The sequence below is a fragment of the Toxotes jaculatrix genome, chromosome 8 (assembly GCF_017976425.1).
Source record: "Toxotes jaculatrix isolate fToxJac2 chromosome 8, fToxJac2.pri, whole genome shotgun sequence".
In the NCBI taxonomy this organism is placed as follows: Eukaryota; Metazoa; Chordata; class Actinopteri; family Toxotidae; genus Toxotes; species Toxotes jaculatrix.
In genome coordinates this window covers 2,302,712-2,318,689 of record NC_054401.1, presented here as the reverse complement: position 1 = coordinate 2,318,689, position 15,978 = coordinate 2,302,712, and positions in this window count along the sequence as shown.

The window sequence follows — 15,978 nt, the reverse complement described above, 5'->3', positions numbered from 1 at the left end:
GTCTGTCTGACCGTGGTGGGCATTGAACTTCCAACCCCCTTTGAACCAGAGGCTCATTGGCTCCAGAGCCGTGGCGCTGAGCCGGGTCGGTCCTAAGTGAAGGGGATGGATATCATGATCTGGGGCCCGTGTTGATCATGTGCCGTATTGATCTCCAATTGAAACCACTGCTGAAAACGCAGGATTGAAAAGGAGAGAGAGAGAGAGAGTGGGAGGGAAGGCAGTCAGCTGTGGCTTCTCGCTACAGTCAGTGGTCCTGTATCAGGCTGCTGTGGTTGCCGACACTGCTGCAGAGGAGGAAATGGCGGTTTCGGAGAGTATTGTAGACCATGAGTGTAACGCATCCAGCTTACAGGCCTTTCTTTGAGGGTTCCCCCTCTATATTGGTGTATTCTGCTGTATTTTTATTTTCATGAATGACAAATCACAGACCGCAATGGATTTTCTTGAATGCCAGCAGAATGAGACTCGAGCGTGAGCGCAGCATGTCAGCGAGTGGGAAACTGCGCCACTGTGGAAGACATAGTGTTTGTCCTCTAGCACCGGAGGCACTCTGTGTTTTGTGAGCTGTGACAGCGAGCTATTGACGGGCACGTGGCTCTGCAGTGTTGTTCAGGGGCCACTGGCCACTGCACTGACCTTTGACACCACGTCCGTGCCCCTGCTTCATTGTTAAGGGAAGAACAGGAAGAAAGAGGAGCAGGAGGAAGAGGGAGGAGAGAGGGGATAGATGACCCTTGAGCTCCTGGCGTTTGGATTCTCCCACCCCCATAGCCTCACCCCTCCCATCCCAACACCTCCATCCACCCCCCCCCCCCCCCTCCCTCCACACACACTCCACCTTATGCCGATCAATGACAGTTTCATGTGGCTTCTCTGGGCCTGCAGTGACGTGTGTCCTATTGATTTATCGACATTACTCCAGGCAAGCGAACCCAGAAGCCCCCTCTCTCAGTAGGCAGCCAGGCTCCAGCCCAGCAGAGGTTTACCTCCCCCTGCGCCGGGTGGGCCCATGCCAAGTCATCCAACTGTACTGGGCTCTCCGGAAACAGCAGCGCATTAGCTGCACACAACCGCACAGTGTTGTTGTGTGGATGCGTGTCTGCGTGTGTCACTGAGAATGCTTTTAAGCATCACCCCCTCCCTCTGCCCATCTAGTTTCAGCCTGTCCCCCCCTCTTCTCTCCTGCACTCCATGGGACATGTAATGGGGACAATGAGTGAGACACCCTGGCACTCACAAACACATTTACTGTCGCCTCCGATTTCCAGAGGCGACTATTCCACTTTTATGGTTAAAAGGTTCTTTTCTTTCGTCTGTGTCAATGTCATGCCTGTGTGGCCATGGCTCATCCTTGTGGCTATTGCTCTCATCTGCCCCTCTTCCTCTCTTTTACTGGGGTGTGTGTGTGTGTGTGTGTGTTAAACTGCCCCCACCCCCTCAGGCTCTCCTGTGTCCAGTGAAAGGCCAGTGGATTCAGGGAGGGAGGGGAAGAGGGCAGCTGGACACTCCCAGTGGCCTGGCTAGCCACTGATTTGGGGGTTGTAGAGGAGGGGGCAAACCAACACCATTAGGATAGGACTGCTGCGATGGCAGCTGGCCCACAAAAAAGAAGAAGTAGGAGGGGGGTCAGGGGGGGCCCAGAGATCAGTGACCTGGCCACAGTGTCCAGCTGGGGCATCATTTCACGGCCCACCTCCGGCCACGTGCTGGATGACCATCTGGGGATCCGGCAAACCCCACAAGAGCATCATCTTCTTAGTTGCAGGCATGGACAACAACAAAAGTCAAGAAATCTGTCAGCTTAATCGAGAGAGAGGTGGGAGGGGGCACTGCAGCTGCCTGTTGTTGTTTGGCATCAAGTGTGGTGCGCATCTGCTGTTTAATGCAATGCAGTCCAGTGTTTGCACCTCACGAGTGCTCTGAGCTTTTTGATTCATCTCTGATTTATGCAATCGCTCCCTCACTGTATGTTTTCAGAGGCTGTTGCTGGTAATTCTTTTCAGTATCATTTTTCAATTGATGTCGTCTGTGAAATGTCAGAAAATATATAGAGCCGACTGTGATGTCTTAAGATGACTTTTTTTGTCTATCCTCCAAAAAAAATAATTATTTTTTCAAAAATTCCAAAAACATGGAAAAGCAGCAAAACCTCGGTTTTGAGAGCACATGGCTGGAGTTTGTTTGGCATCTTTCCTTGATAAATAACTTTACTGATTGTTTGATTATAAAAAGAGTTTTCCTTTTCAATCTCACAGGAATTTGATTGATTGATTGATTAACTGATAAATTGTTGCTGCATTAGATCTGACGCTGCATTCCTTGGGTCCACACACTGAAAATAAGTAAATTAGGTAACTGTAGTTCAAATATCTGTTGGACTGTACCATTGAAGTGGTTTCCCTGAAAGGTTAAAGGTGATTTTAAACAGAATTTCTCCTCTGAAGTGTAGAAGAGCTGGGGGGGTGGTGGGGGGGTCACTCAGCAGCCCAGATGGACCACCAGATTCTCTTTTAGCTGAGCTGTTCAGTTTGATGGCTGTGATCGGAGAACAGATTAGCACTGGTTTGTTGTCAGTGCTAACATCACCCCTCCTCCTCCCCTTCTTTCTTCCTTCTCCACCCTCTGTCCTCCCCCATCCTTTCATCATCCTCTCCTTCTCCCCGAGCCTTCTGTCTTAAACTGTTTAAGGTGATCGAATTTTGCCCATCCTCCCAATGTGGTCGGAGGGGATCAAAGGTTGCTGACCCCAGCCTGATTGTAAAGGTTGTGGAGGGGAACCTCCATAATAAATAGAGGTCCTGCTAAACAGATCTGACCTTCTAGATGCTTCTATGAGCTTAAAAAATCTGTGACTTTATTTTTGGGAATCCTGTAATCCCCTTAACATTTATCATTGTTCTGCTAATGAAAGTGATCTTTGCGTTCATGTCTGATAGGTTTCTAATTAGATTCACATAGACCCATGTGGAAATGATCCAAAGGATGAGCCAAGGGAGGAATGGAGCGGTGGAGTTATTGCTCCCAGGAACACTGGAGTGCTCCAATGTGCTGAAAGAAATTCATAAATGTGGTTGAAGGGTGGGGTGAGCTGCAATCGTGCACCAGCGTAATCTTTGGTCAGCACTTCTTCATGGCCGATACTGTGATAGGAAAGAAATCCTCTCCTGAAATTTGATTAATTGCTGTCTCTCCGCCTCTCAATCCAAACATTGGTGGAAATGGAGGCCAGTTGACAGGACAGATACATCAGCCTCAGGAGCTGCAAGCCCCTGGCAAGCAGAGGCATTTCTTATCCTGTAACAGGATATCCACATACAGCGAGGTGTGGAAAAGTGAGAACTGCATCGTCTTCATTTGGCCATAAGAAGGGAGAGGGGGAGGAGGAGTGCAAGGAGGGGAGGGACTGGAAGGGGGGGAGGTCTGCCAGCCAGCCAGCCAGGCAGGCAGCTTGCTAGGTTGGGCCGAGGCGTATCGATTGATTTCCCAATAGCCTCTGGTCCATGAGCGGCGAACCCTGGCCCCGGTTGCTAGGTGACCACACCATCCAAGATGGAGAGCAGGGTGATGAAGGGTGACAGCAGCTCTGAGGGTCAGTGGGGCCACTGGTCATTCTGCGGCCCCTCTGGGATGCTCCGAACATGCAGATAATGCAATGAAACTGGACCTCGGCTCTCAGGAAGAAACGGGCGAAGCAGGAATATAGAAAGACAATATCAGAGCGTGCTGTCCACCATCTTTGTTCTGCTTGGCGGTGACCAGTGCGAGCCTGTGAATCACGCTTGGAAAGCAGATGTTTAATCAGTTTTATGGAGATCATGCAAGGTTTCAGGTTCCATGTTGTAAAAACTTCTGCAAAAATTAGATTCCTTGAAAAATATTTATGACACCTGTGTGATTTCAAAGGAGCCGTTGACCATATATGAAAATATTGATTTGACAAACAAAGGGCTATTCAAATAGACACTGTCCAAAACAGATCGGCCAAATGTAAAGATGAGCGATATTGTCTTTTTACGGTCACAGCAGATACACACTGCTGTTCACATCACAGCGAACAAAGCAATTTACTGGGATGTGCATTTTGCTAAAGCACAGATGAGGTCGAGAAATTTACTGTCATAGTTCTGTCAAAATAAATATGCAGCACTCTTTTTTTTTTTTAGGCTCCATATCAGGGAGTGAAACTGTTCATTTATGAGTTCACACCGTAAAATTAAATGCAACGTATGAAATAGTGTTTTAATCCTATTAATGAGATATCTACACATTTATAAAAATGACACTCTGGGTTACACACATGCAAGTGGAACATTTTACCGCATTTTATTGAAGTATGACTCATGACAAGACCTCTCCCCTTAAAAAAAATTATTTTTACTTATAAAGTTTTCTGTTTTAAATGATCGGTTGGTAAAACCCTCCAATCCAAAAGCAGAATAAATGCTCAGTGAATGCGGACTGCTCACGAACCGTCCATGATCGGAACAATACAAAAGAAAAATACTGTAAACATGAACTGGCCATAATCTATATCACATATTCCACAATGATACATGATACCGTAGCGCTTTTCTACATATCGATTGTTCCACTGTGCGGGTGAAAAATGATATGAAGGGCAAAAGAGAAGAAGAAAAAGCAGGAGGAGGAGGAGGAGGAAAAGAAGAAGAAGGGAGGGTGGGGGGTGGATATAAACTGGGAGACAAATGTAAAAGGATCTACATCACACTGTAAGCTCTGCACTGAGAGAGAAGTTACCAGAAGGCAAAAAAGCAGCACAGAAGGGGGTGTGAGGTTGTGTGTGCGTTGGTGTGTGTGTGTGTGTGTGTTGGTGTGTGTGTGTCGGGTTGAGGGTCATGGGGAGAAACCCATCCAGTCGGCCCTGAAAGGTCACCTTGCATTCTGGCTGCTGCTTGTGTTCTTCCTGGATGAAGGATTTCCCTTCATCCTGTGCCATGTCTCTCATGTCCTCCTCAGAAGGAGCCTGAGCGTTTTCATGTCTGTTGGAGTTCCATATCCTGAGGAGGGAGGACTTATGTGTCTCTGTGTGCGCTTGTGTGTTTTCCTCCCTCCTATCTATTAATAATATTGGGGAGAGGGAGAGACAAGGAGATAGAAGCGGATGTTTGCTTTGGTACAAGGCGAGATGTTTCTCTGTTTGCAGCCCTAAGCTGTGCGAGTATTCAGCTCTTAAATATTCCCTTCCCCTGTGACTCCAAACTATCTCTTGCCCTAAAGGGCTGCATGGACCTCCCTGGCCAAATATCCACATACCTTTAACAGCAACTGGCAACCAAAATTTTCAGATGGGAGGATTTAGGGCTTGGATGGCTGGAGAAAGAGTGAAAGAGGAGAAAAAGGGAAAAGAGCAAAAGTAGAAACCAAATCAAATCCCAGACTTTTGGGAAATGGTTGTTTATGATGAGACGGTCTTATCCTTGACACTCAAGACTTAACCATCACAATAACTAAAAACCTGTTTAATCTTTTGCCAAAAACCTTGGTGTCATTTTTGACCTTGATCTCAGCTTTGGGAAGCAAATCAATTTGACAGTTCGAGCCAGTTTCCTTCAGCTGCGGACAGTTTCCAAAATCAAGTCTTTCCTCTCGCCTCATGGTCTGGAGAAAGTTATCACCATCTTCGTGTCTTGTCATCTAGACTTTTGCAATCCGTTAAATATTGGTATCAGTCTGTCGACCCAGCTGCCACGGTAAAGACCAGTTCTCTCTGTGCTGGCCTGTCTTCATTGGCTTCCAGTGAGGTGTAGAATCGATTTAAAAAAAAAAAAAAAACCTTACTTTTTGTTTTTAAGACTAAATGGCCTCTTCTTATATCTCTGACCTGTCAAACCCCCAAATCTCCTCCAGATCTCTGAAGTCTTAAGCGACGAAAAGCTGTTGGCTGCTTCACAGTCTAGGCTGAAACCAACGAGTCTTCCAGAGTAAACGACAAAATCAGCAGTTTGTCACACGTACAGGAAAGAGTGTTGGTAAGAACGCCGGCCACGCTTTTTTCACCCATCCATCCACCCTGAATTATGTAGGGACATCATGCTCCTTCTGTATTTGCTTCTCAGAGACAATAGCCATAATTAGCATGGCCACAAGAGGTCCTTGTCTGGCAAACGAGGTCTTTGTAGACTCTTGAACAGTCAGTGCTGTTGTTTTTTCTGTTGAGGACAGTCTCACTGCAAAGCCTTCGCTGTCATTGTGCCTACACAGGGGAAAGGCCTCCCTCTTAGTGGTAGGAATACCCCCACAGTCCTGCCTCAAAGGCCATTTTTATTCCTTGGCATTTGGACCTGCGTCACAACCTGCCCCAGTGTGTTTACTGTCTGTGCTGCTGCTTCTTACACTGCAGAATTTTATCCGTGCCATAAAAATTGTCGAAAACAGTGCAGCACTGTGGTGAAAGCTGCTGCTTTTCAATGAGCTTTCCAAATAAACCGACTTGACTAAATTGCAGCTAAGGGCCCCTGCACCCAAGACAGTCCTCTAGCTGTGTATTTGTGTGTGTGTCACTGTGTGTGAGTGTGTTTAGCAGTGGAGAGCGAGGGGGAGGTGGCTGGAGATGGTATCAATCGCCAAGCCAGGCCATTGAATGTATTGATTAGTTACCTTTCTTATTAACATGCTGATTAAAGAGAGAAGGGAGAGAGAGAGAGAGGGAGAGGGAGTGAAAGAGAGGCGGACGAGGCTGCACACACACACACACTCCTCGCCTCGGACGGACGGAGAGGAAGCAGCAGCCGCGGCCGAGAAAGAGGAAAGGATGCAGAGTGGATCTAACAGCCGAGTGGGGAAGGAAAATCAGGGAATAATTGGGAAGAGGAGGAGAGAGGGAAGCGAGGAGCGGATGCAAGAGAAGAGGAGGAGGGTGAGGAAGAGGAGGAGGATGAGGAGGAGGTGGGGGGGGGTGGATGCAAAGCGGGGGCTGACCTGACTGGAAAACCAAGGAAGGAAAAAGAGAGAAACCCTGCTGCCTTTGATCCCCCACCGAGTTACACTGGCTAACTAGCTGGAGAGACTGACACACAATTTCGGGCTGTGAGACACACACATTTACACCCACACGAGCTCTCACACACACCTGCACCCACACTCGAGGCTGGCAGGCCGAGGCAAAAGCATGCATTATCGTAGCAGAAAATAGCTCAGTGTGTATGTGCTCGTGATCGTCTGATCAATATGTAGATGCTTTCTAAATGGTATTTTTATCAGAGGGTGACCATGTTAAGCAGCGTGCGGTGAGGGATTTCTCAAGATGCACGCCAAGGTTTTCCGAGAGAGGCGTTTGTTTATTCCGAGAGGGACCGGAAGGTGTGGAGGGCAAGATGGAGGGAGGGGAGGGATGCAGGAAGACGCAGACTTGTTTATTTGTGTGTTTGTGTGGAAGCGTTTGAGTGGGTGTGTCTGCATGTTTTTCAGGATGTTTGCATGGAAGAGGAGGAGGAGGAGGGGTGTTGGAGTATTTCACCAGGCAGCGGCATCAGAACAGAAACTGACGTGTGTACGGTGTGTAATCAGAGAAAAACAGTCACAGGCAGCTCGTACAGTTTGCTGTGTAATGTGGTAACAGCTATCAGGCTGTGTTCGATGTGGCTGTGGAGGAGGGAGGATGCAGTGACAACACTACAGGCCCCGGCATGTATGTGCACGGTGTAGGACTCGTCTTATGTATGTTCACGTGTGATGTGTGTGTGTTTCATGTGAGCTCTATTTCTCTAAAACTGGCTGAGAGACGTCTCACTGATCATATTTTTACAGTATGAAATTAGTAAAAAAAAAGAAGGAAAACAACAAAACACTTTTCTAATTGAGGTCAGATTTTTTAATTTATATGGATGTTTTTTATTTATTTATTTGTTTTGCTTATTTCTTACTTTCCTACTTATTTACTTACACTTTTAAATTTGAAATTAATAACTCAGCAGACCAGTCCTCTACATTAGAAATGCTGAATCAAGCACAGAAACTGTTGATGATGCAAATGATATTCATGATCCTCATGTAGCAGCTTGTTTGTCTTCACCTCACATGCCAGAAAATTTAAACAGATAAATGATAAGAAATCATTTGACTTTCAGTCCCTGGAGTTAAAAATTCTCTGGCAGTGTTAAAAACTAACGTTAAAGAAAAAAATCAAATACAAAATAAAAACTAACTTAAACAAAACAAACCTACACGTGAGCTGAGGGAAATAAAAGCTTAATTCCTGCTGGTTCAACAAACTGGAAACTTGTAATGAAACTGTAAAATGTTGCGGAAGTGACATCTGGATTTTCACATTTAAATCCGCTTTAAAAACTTCACCTGCAGCAAAGTGTGTGAGTGCAGGACCTCATGACTAATGATGGAGACCACTTATTGTTAAACTTAAAAAAAAAAAAAAAAAAAAAAACCTTCTATTGAGCAGTGACTCGCGCACACACTCACACGCACACACACAAGAAGAGAAAGAGAGAGAAAAGAAAAGAAATAAACTCAGACAAGTACAACTTATCGACCTTTGCACCCCCTTGAGCTCCATTTTGCATAAATTAAACACTTTTCTTTCCTCCCCGCGCGGCTTCAGCCACCAGATAATTTCATTTGCATAAAGAATGCGGAGCCAATTACAGAGGGAGATATTTACATTTTATATGAAAAATAGTTGTAGGGCAAATAGTGGGCTGTTTAAAATTCATGATCGATACTGACTGACGCGAGCGCACACACTCACACACACGCACGCACACGCACGCACACCATCCATTTTTAATTGAAGAACTTCATAAAATAAAGGTTCGTATTTTTATAAAAACAAAATAGACAATTTGATCAAATTCATTCCACAAAAAAAAACTTTTATACCAAAGTAATGAAGCAAAAAAATAAAAAATCTCTAAAACAGTCATCAGCTGAATATTTAAAACTGTTTCCCCTCATGTAATGTTTCATGTTTTTATTTGTATTTATTTATTTATTTTTCCCTCCTCAGTACTTGCTGCTGCTGCTGCTGTGGCGCATTATTGGCTCATCTGCACAGGAGGCGAATCCGGTGGAATTAAACGAGTGAATTTGCATTAAACCAGATATGATCGATAATAACATTATTCACGCTGCGAAGTCAAGTTCCACATCATGGCGTACACGATCATTACTGCAGCTAAACCTGCAAATAATAGAGGGAAATGCTGTGATTATCATTCATTCACTTGCACAAAGTTTCCAGCAGCAGCTCCAGTGTTTTACATTTTCGACCTGGTGGAGGCAGATGGACTCTGCTGAGTGTGAAAAAGCCAGACATTCAGAGTGTATTTCATTTTATTGTTTCTATTTATTTTTACTTTATTTATTTAGAACAGCATCTTTGAACTGTAGTCCAATGTGACCCCTTCTGAAAACGCAGTGAAACATATAATCGCCTGTCAGCGGTTTGTGGCGTTGTTCAGGTATTATCATATAAAATGAGGCTTCTATTTTTTTTATTTGGCTTTTATACAAAATGTGGAGTAAAGAAAAATAAAAGCCCAGTAGCTGCATTAATCAGCAGTGAGCTCACACTCAGGTAGAAGCGTGTGTGTTTGTGCAGCAGGCCACATGCTGCTCATGCAGATAAAGTGCAGGCCTGCACGGACACACATTTGGCTGCAGGTTATATGTGTTTATATCAAACCCTTTAAAAAGGCTTCATGAAAAAGAGCTGAGGAAAAATCAATGTAAACCTCGTTAATCGTTATAATTTTTATGTTGCATAACAGATCAGATCAGACTAATGAAAGACCCCTTTTTTAAAAAACCTCATAATCATCAATATTTATTCCACAGTCCTGAAGCTTAACGTGTGTGACTCGTGTTTTCTGATATTTAATGTGATGGGGGTTTTTTTCCATCTGTGCTAATTTCCACAATTATTATTACCATTAATATTTTGATTTTTTTTTTTTTCTTCAGATCTAATCCGGTCAAATTAATTCAGTTATTGATTATTCACATTGTGATCTGTGCAGCGCCAGGTCTCATTGTAATAATTGATTTTATCGACTGGTTAGGGATGGGAGAGAAATAAAAAGGGAGTTGACAACAGGAAAAAGGAAGAGAAAAACAGAGCAGTGTCACAGTAACAGTGTCCTTGTATGATACCGTCTAAGTTTTCATTTCAGATTGGTTTCATGTTTAAATGTTAATAAGCTGCTTTAGATTCAAAATAAACAGCGTTTACTTTTCTTTTATATTTAAAAAAAATCGAAATATATATATTTTATATTTGTTTTTTAAATAATATTCTTATTTATTTATTTTTACCTCCATTGTGGTGTCTCGTGCAATTACAGACACACAATTAATGTGTTTTAAAATAGTATTATTACCATGAATAATGCTGGTTCCGTGTTTTAACAAGTAAAAAAAAAAAGTTATTTAAAAACCTGCATCTCAGTGCTGAGCCACTTTAAACACCTTGTTCGATATTAAGCCACAAAACAAAATACTAAAAAGAGAAATTGTGATATAAGAACAATTGTTATATTATTGTATGTTTATTCTAAAGATATTAACAGTGTAGGAGTTTAAGATCAAGTTCATCTTAAATTTGTTGAGTTTAACTTCGCAGCGTTTTAAACTCAACCTGCAGATGCACAGATCTTTAACTCATCACTGTAAAAATTTGATTTGTGCTGTAAAACGTTTATTCTGACAAAACGTTCACACACTGTGAAGTCAAATTATACATATATATATATAAAAGAATAAAAACTAAAAACGTCTGGAGACGCTTTGAGCAACAGGATTTCATTTGGACTTTAACTGCTCAATAGAGCGGATGCTAAAATAATAATAATGATCATGAGAAGAAGAAAATGAAGAAGCAGAAGAAGAATTAGTGACAGGTTGAGGAAATCAAAGGTCCAGGCTGTTGTGTTTCCCTCTTGTCATCAGTGTTTCCTGGAACATTCCTCACATTTTTCGAAAACAATCACACATTTGTCTCAAATGAATTTTTATTAGATGTCAATCAAAAGCTGCAGAAGATCTATGATGTTCAGCAGCGACATGTTTATACTCATACAAAGCAAATGAAAGAGGCTGTGAACTAACACAGGTACTGTGCAATGCGGCGGCGGTGGCGGCAGCAACATTAATAACAAGTTAAACTACACCATCCATGGGTGATGATTTCTGTGATGAAGAAAACTTCAGTTATTTTTTCCTTTAAAACTTCACTTTGGAGCCGTGAAGCGTTTCATATGTCTAATTATTCCATTTTTAATATTTCTGTGCTGCGTTTTAAGTCATTTTTGTCACTAAAACTGTTGAATGAGGTGAAATTTTATATTATGATCTTTTCCACAGCGTCAACGTTTGTTTACTTTTCAAAATAAGAGATGAAAACAGTGTGTGTTAATATACCTGTGCTATAAAGGCTGTATGACAATAAACAACTTGGAAAATCAGCTTGTGCTTTGTTTATATTATGTTCTGTGTGTGTGTGTGTGTGTGTGTGTGTGTGTGTGTGTGTGTGTGTGTGTGTGTGTGTGTGTGTGTGTAGTAACACTGTACCGTCCACACACACGCACTCACACTACAGAGCAGGCAAAGTGAACATGCATGGTTTTAGTTTCAGATGTCATGTTTAGGAGTCATTAGTGTGTGTGTGTGTGTGTGTGTGTGTGTGTGTGTGTGTGTGTGTGTGTGTGTGTGTGTGTGGGTGTGTGTGTGTGTGTGTTGTGAGATTAAATAATGCATGGGATATCCAGATTAGATGAAAACAAAGCGACCAATTTAGACTCTGAATCAAAACCCTGCAGCATCAACAACAGCATCATCGGTCTCTTTTATCAAAACATGACGATTATTGTCTCATATTTGCACAATAAAAAAAAAAATAAATACACTGAAGCCTGGAGAGTCTTTACACCTGCGTGTCCTGCTTTGAGGTGAAAACTCATAAATCAAGTCATTAGAAATAAACGGAAGCTGCTTTTGCTCCTTTAATCCTTCAGATTAGATTCTTCTTCCACTGATGGGCGCTGCATTAAAACCGTCATTTAGATTTTTTTTTTTTTTTTTCCTTTTTCGCTGCTGCAAACAAGGAGTCAATATCTCATTCAAAAGTGCAACCCTCGCGCGTGCGCTCCATCCATTATAATTTACCAACAAGTGATCACGTTTACTCGGTGATTAAACAGCAGATTTGGGGGCGAGTGTAGATGCAGGATGAATAATGTTGCACGGTATTTTTCTCTCCAGTCCCTTTGCTGCAGCAGCAGCAGCAGCAGCAGCAGGGGTGTTCGCAGGCCTCTGGCCCAGCATGCACAGCACGTCCACGGCTGCAGAAAATACCACGCTTCTGCTGATTTTTTCATTTTCTTCTAATAAAATATGAATTTATGAATCTTGACAAGTCCCTCTTCCTTCGCTGGCTGGAAACCCATTCCTCTCCCTCCTTCCCCTTTTCTCATTTCAACAGCAGAAAATTAACCTTTCTCTGCCTCTTCTCTGACTGATTCTGTTTATGTTCCAGCACATGCGTGGTCATCTTAAGGTCACAGCGATGTCCCCTGACCCTTGACCCACCCTCACCACTGGCGTCTTGTAATATCGGTGATGCAGGATTTGATGCAGCCATACATGTCCCACAGGATGAACGCATCAGCTGAATGGTTAAAAATCTAAACAGGCTCAATATTGTCTTTAGATTAAAAGCTTATTCTGCACCCACCGAATCTAAAGTCACTTTGGATAAGAGCCGCAGCTAAATGGCTAAAATGTGAGTTTTTCTCAGTATATTTATTGCCTGTGTGGGTAATGGAGGGTTTGAGGCTTCTGCTGTTGCTCTCACTGTGAGTCCCTCTGAGAGCATCAGCTAAATGGCTGAAATGTAAATGTTTTGGCTGTAATGTTGCTGATCTAGCTGCTGCTCTCTCTGTGAGGAAAGTGACTCTGGATGAGGGAGCATCAGCTAAGTCCTTAAAATGGAAATGGCCTCTCTGCTGGTGATCTAAGATTTGAAGCTTGAACTCATCAGCTCAGCCGATGGAATGTAAATACATTTCTGCTTGTAACTGCTCATCGCGCAGGACTGGAACATTGTTCCTGTGTTATCTGTGGCTGAATGCAAAGCCCCCGTGTTGACAGACCCAGACCCTGAACACCCCGCCGGGTGTCGGTTTCCCTCCAGGCCCCGCAGTGTAAAAGTTGGGGGGCCTTGCAGCTCGGGTGTCAGGCCGCCTTCTCGGGTTTTCCAACCACAGAAGGTGAACTTTCACCCCGACCTCCAGAAGGACCTTTTATTTTCGCTCTGTAGCCGTTGACCATTTTTACCTCCAGCTACTCGCCATCCATACACGCATCCCTCCGTGCTGGCTGCGCGCAGGGCGGATCGATAGGGCAGCATCTGCTCCGGGAAGCCGGCGGTCCCACACCGCGCACCGCTCCGCTGTTTCCAAACGCCAGAACTGCTCATCTCTGAAAATTAAACTGACAGACAGATATGATTAGTATGCGCTCTGCCTCCCTGCTTCTGTCTGTCTCCGTGTTTCTCTCCGAGGCCGAGGCGCGCACAAACACGCACGCACGGGCCTGGCCATGCAGACTATATGTATATTTATGCTTCTTATATACACACACAGGCGCCAGCCCACATAAATGGAGTCTCATGTGAACGCGCGCATGTACAAGCATGCACGCACTGAAGCAGAAGTACACACAAGTACAGGCCTGCACGCACACACAATTATAAAATCACACACACACACACACACACACTCATAAATTAGACCTAAATGCACGCCTGCATGCTGCACGTTAAATTTACACAATTCCACATTCAGTGGACTCTCCTGCACGTGCACACGAGCGCACACGCACGCGCTCCCAGCAGGCCCGGCCTGCAGTGTGTCTGCTCGGTGCTGCAGCAGCAGCAGCAGCAGCAGCAGGTCGAGGGTCTTCTGGATAAAAAAAAAAAAAAAAAAGGGTCGCATTGATCTTGTTGAGGGACTTTCCACACAGAAGTGTTGGCGGTGTGAGTGAATGGAGCCGCGCGCTGAGTGCTGATTAAGAGCTGGGCTAAACACAAGCGTCACTTGACAGCGTTTATTCCTGAAAAGTGGGATTTACATTTTTCCTAAACGAACAAGAAGAGTCAGAGCACCAGAGGAGTTCACATACTCCTGCTGGATTATTGGGTAGTAAATAGGGAAAAATAGCGGATGTGGCCTGGTGTGAAGATGGCGCACAGCAGAGTCTAAATGGATAGATTTTTTTTTTTCTGTGGTCAATAAGTTAGTGGGGCGATTCACATAATAGCATATTCACCCTTAATTCAGTTTTTAATCATCTCAGGCCCTTCTCAGCCAGTGTGCTCCTGTACTGATATTTAAAATTATTAACAAGAGTAAAAGCTGTCATTACAAAATTACACACCAACAATAATAAAAATCACAACAAGAATAAAAAAAATGAAATGCTTGTGTATTGTGGAGCCACGGCCCATTCCATCTCCATGTGACAGATCATCTTTCCCAGTGACAATAGCAGCAGAGGCATCACTTGTTACATAAAAAAAGAACAGAACGACATCAGCCTGTGAAAACCCATTGATCAGGTACAATAAACAGCCGAGCGCAGCAGAATGACCGAGATGTGCGCACATAATTCATAAGTTGTGCATGCAATCAGCTGAAGAAGGCTTAACCTGTGGGGTTATGAGAAAGGGAGCATCTCCCACCTCCACACCCCCACCCCCCCAACTCCATCCCCCCAACCCCACCCCCGGAGAGAAAGGGTTAATTGGAGTAGGAATTTCATCGCACATCTGTCAGATTTTTAAGGCCGTGACGCACTGAAAGCAGAGAGTCAATGTGAGCAAGGGGGGAGGAGGAGGAGGAGGAGAATGAGAAAGAGTTGGTGGTGAGATCGATGAAGTGGCAGGCAGAGGGAAGAGGAGGAGGAGGAGGAAAATCTCACGAGATAATGAAAGAAAAAGAGGAGAGCTGCTAGTGTAGAGCAAAATACGAGGTTAGACCCGGAGATTTTTTAGAGTGGGAAAACAAAGACCGAAAAGGGGAACGAAGGGAGGCGAGAGGCTGGTGTGTACCCGCAGATGGTTTTTGCTCTCTGGTTTTGGTGAATGTAGCACCCCGGGGCGCAGCGGACCAATTGTGTGAATCTGCAGGGCTGCTCGGCGACACAATCGGAGAGATGCACTGGACGGACAACAGCCGCGGACGCGCTCAGAGCAGTGGACATTAAAGGTAGGCTTTCCGAGCTTTATAAACGCGCACATGTCGGCGATTTTGTGTGTGAATCGCCATCATGTCTGGTAGTTAGTCATCGCATCGTTCACATTCATTACATGTGGTGTAAATATGCAAACGCACCTTTAATGTGCAGCACGCGCGGGCGCGCTACTTGTGTTTTTTTTAAGTTTCCATAAGAAAGAAAAATCTCTCATTCCGAGATGAGATTTGGTTGAAGTGATTAAAACACCGATATCGGTTCCCTCCCGTGTTCCGCGGGATGTGTGAGGTAAAAATGACTCATACGCTTCTATTATTTCCACAGTTTTTGGACGCATGACTGTGAATTAATGTTCGAGACTGACGAGACAAACGTTATTCGCCTGTTTTCCTTCTCTGTACCGATGAAAGTTTAAATACAGCGGAGTAACAGCGCCTGTCTTGTCTCACGCAGGCACAAAAGCGAGGCTTCTGCCGAGGAGCACAGCTGAGCACCGAAGAGACAAGAGAGCAGAGTGCTGATGCACAGGAGAGAATAAAATCACACCTAAACCTCCCGATGCTGTTGCAAACTCGTTTTCTGGGAGTTTGAGGGAGTTTGAAGACAGTACTTAACGTTATCAGATAATTAATTAGACACCCCATAAGCCCGGAAATCAATTAATTCACAAATCAATAAATCCATAGTCTGGTGTAACAAGAGACCTTCCAGACTGTTAGCCCGGCTGTTGAACAACAATAACAAGAGAAGAGC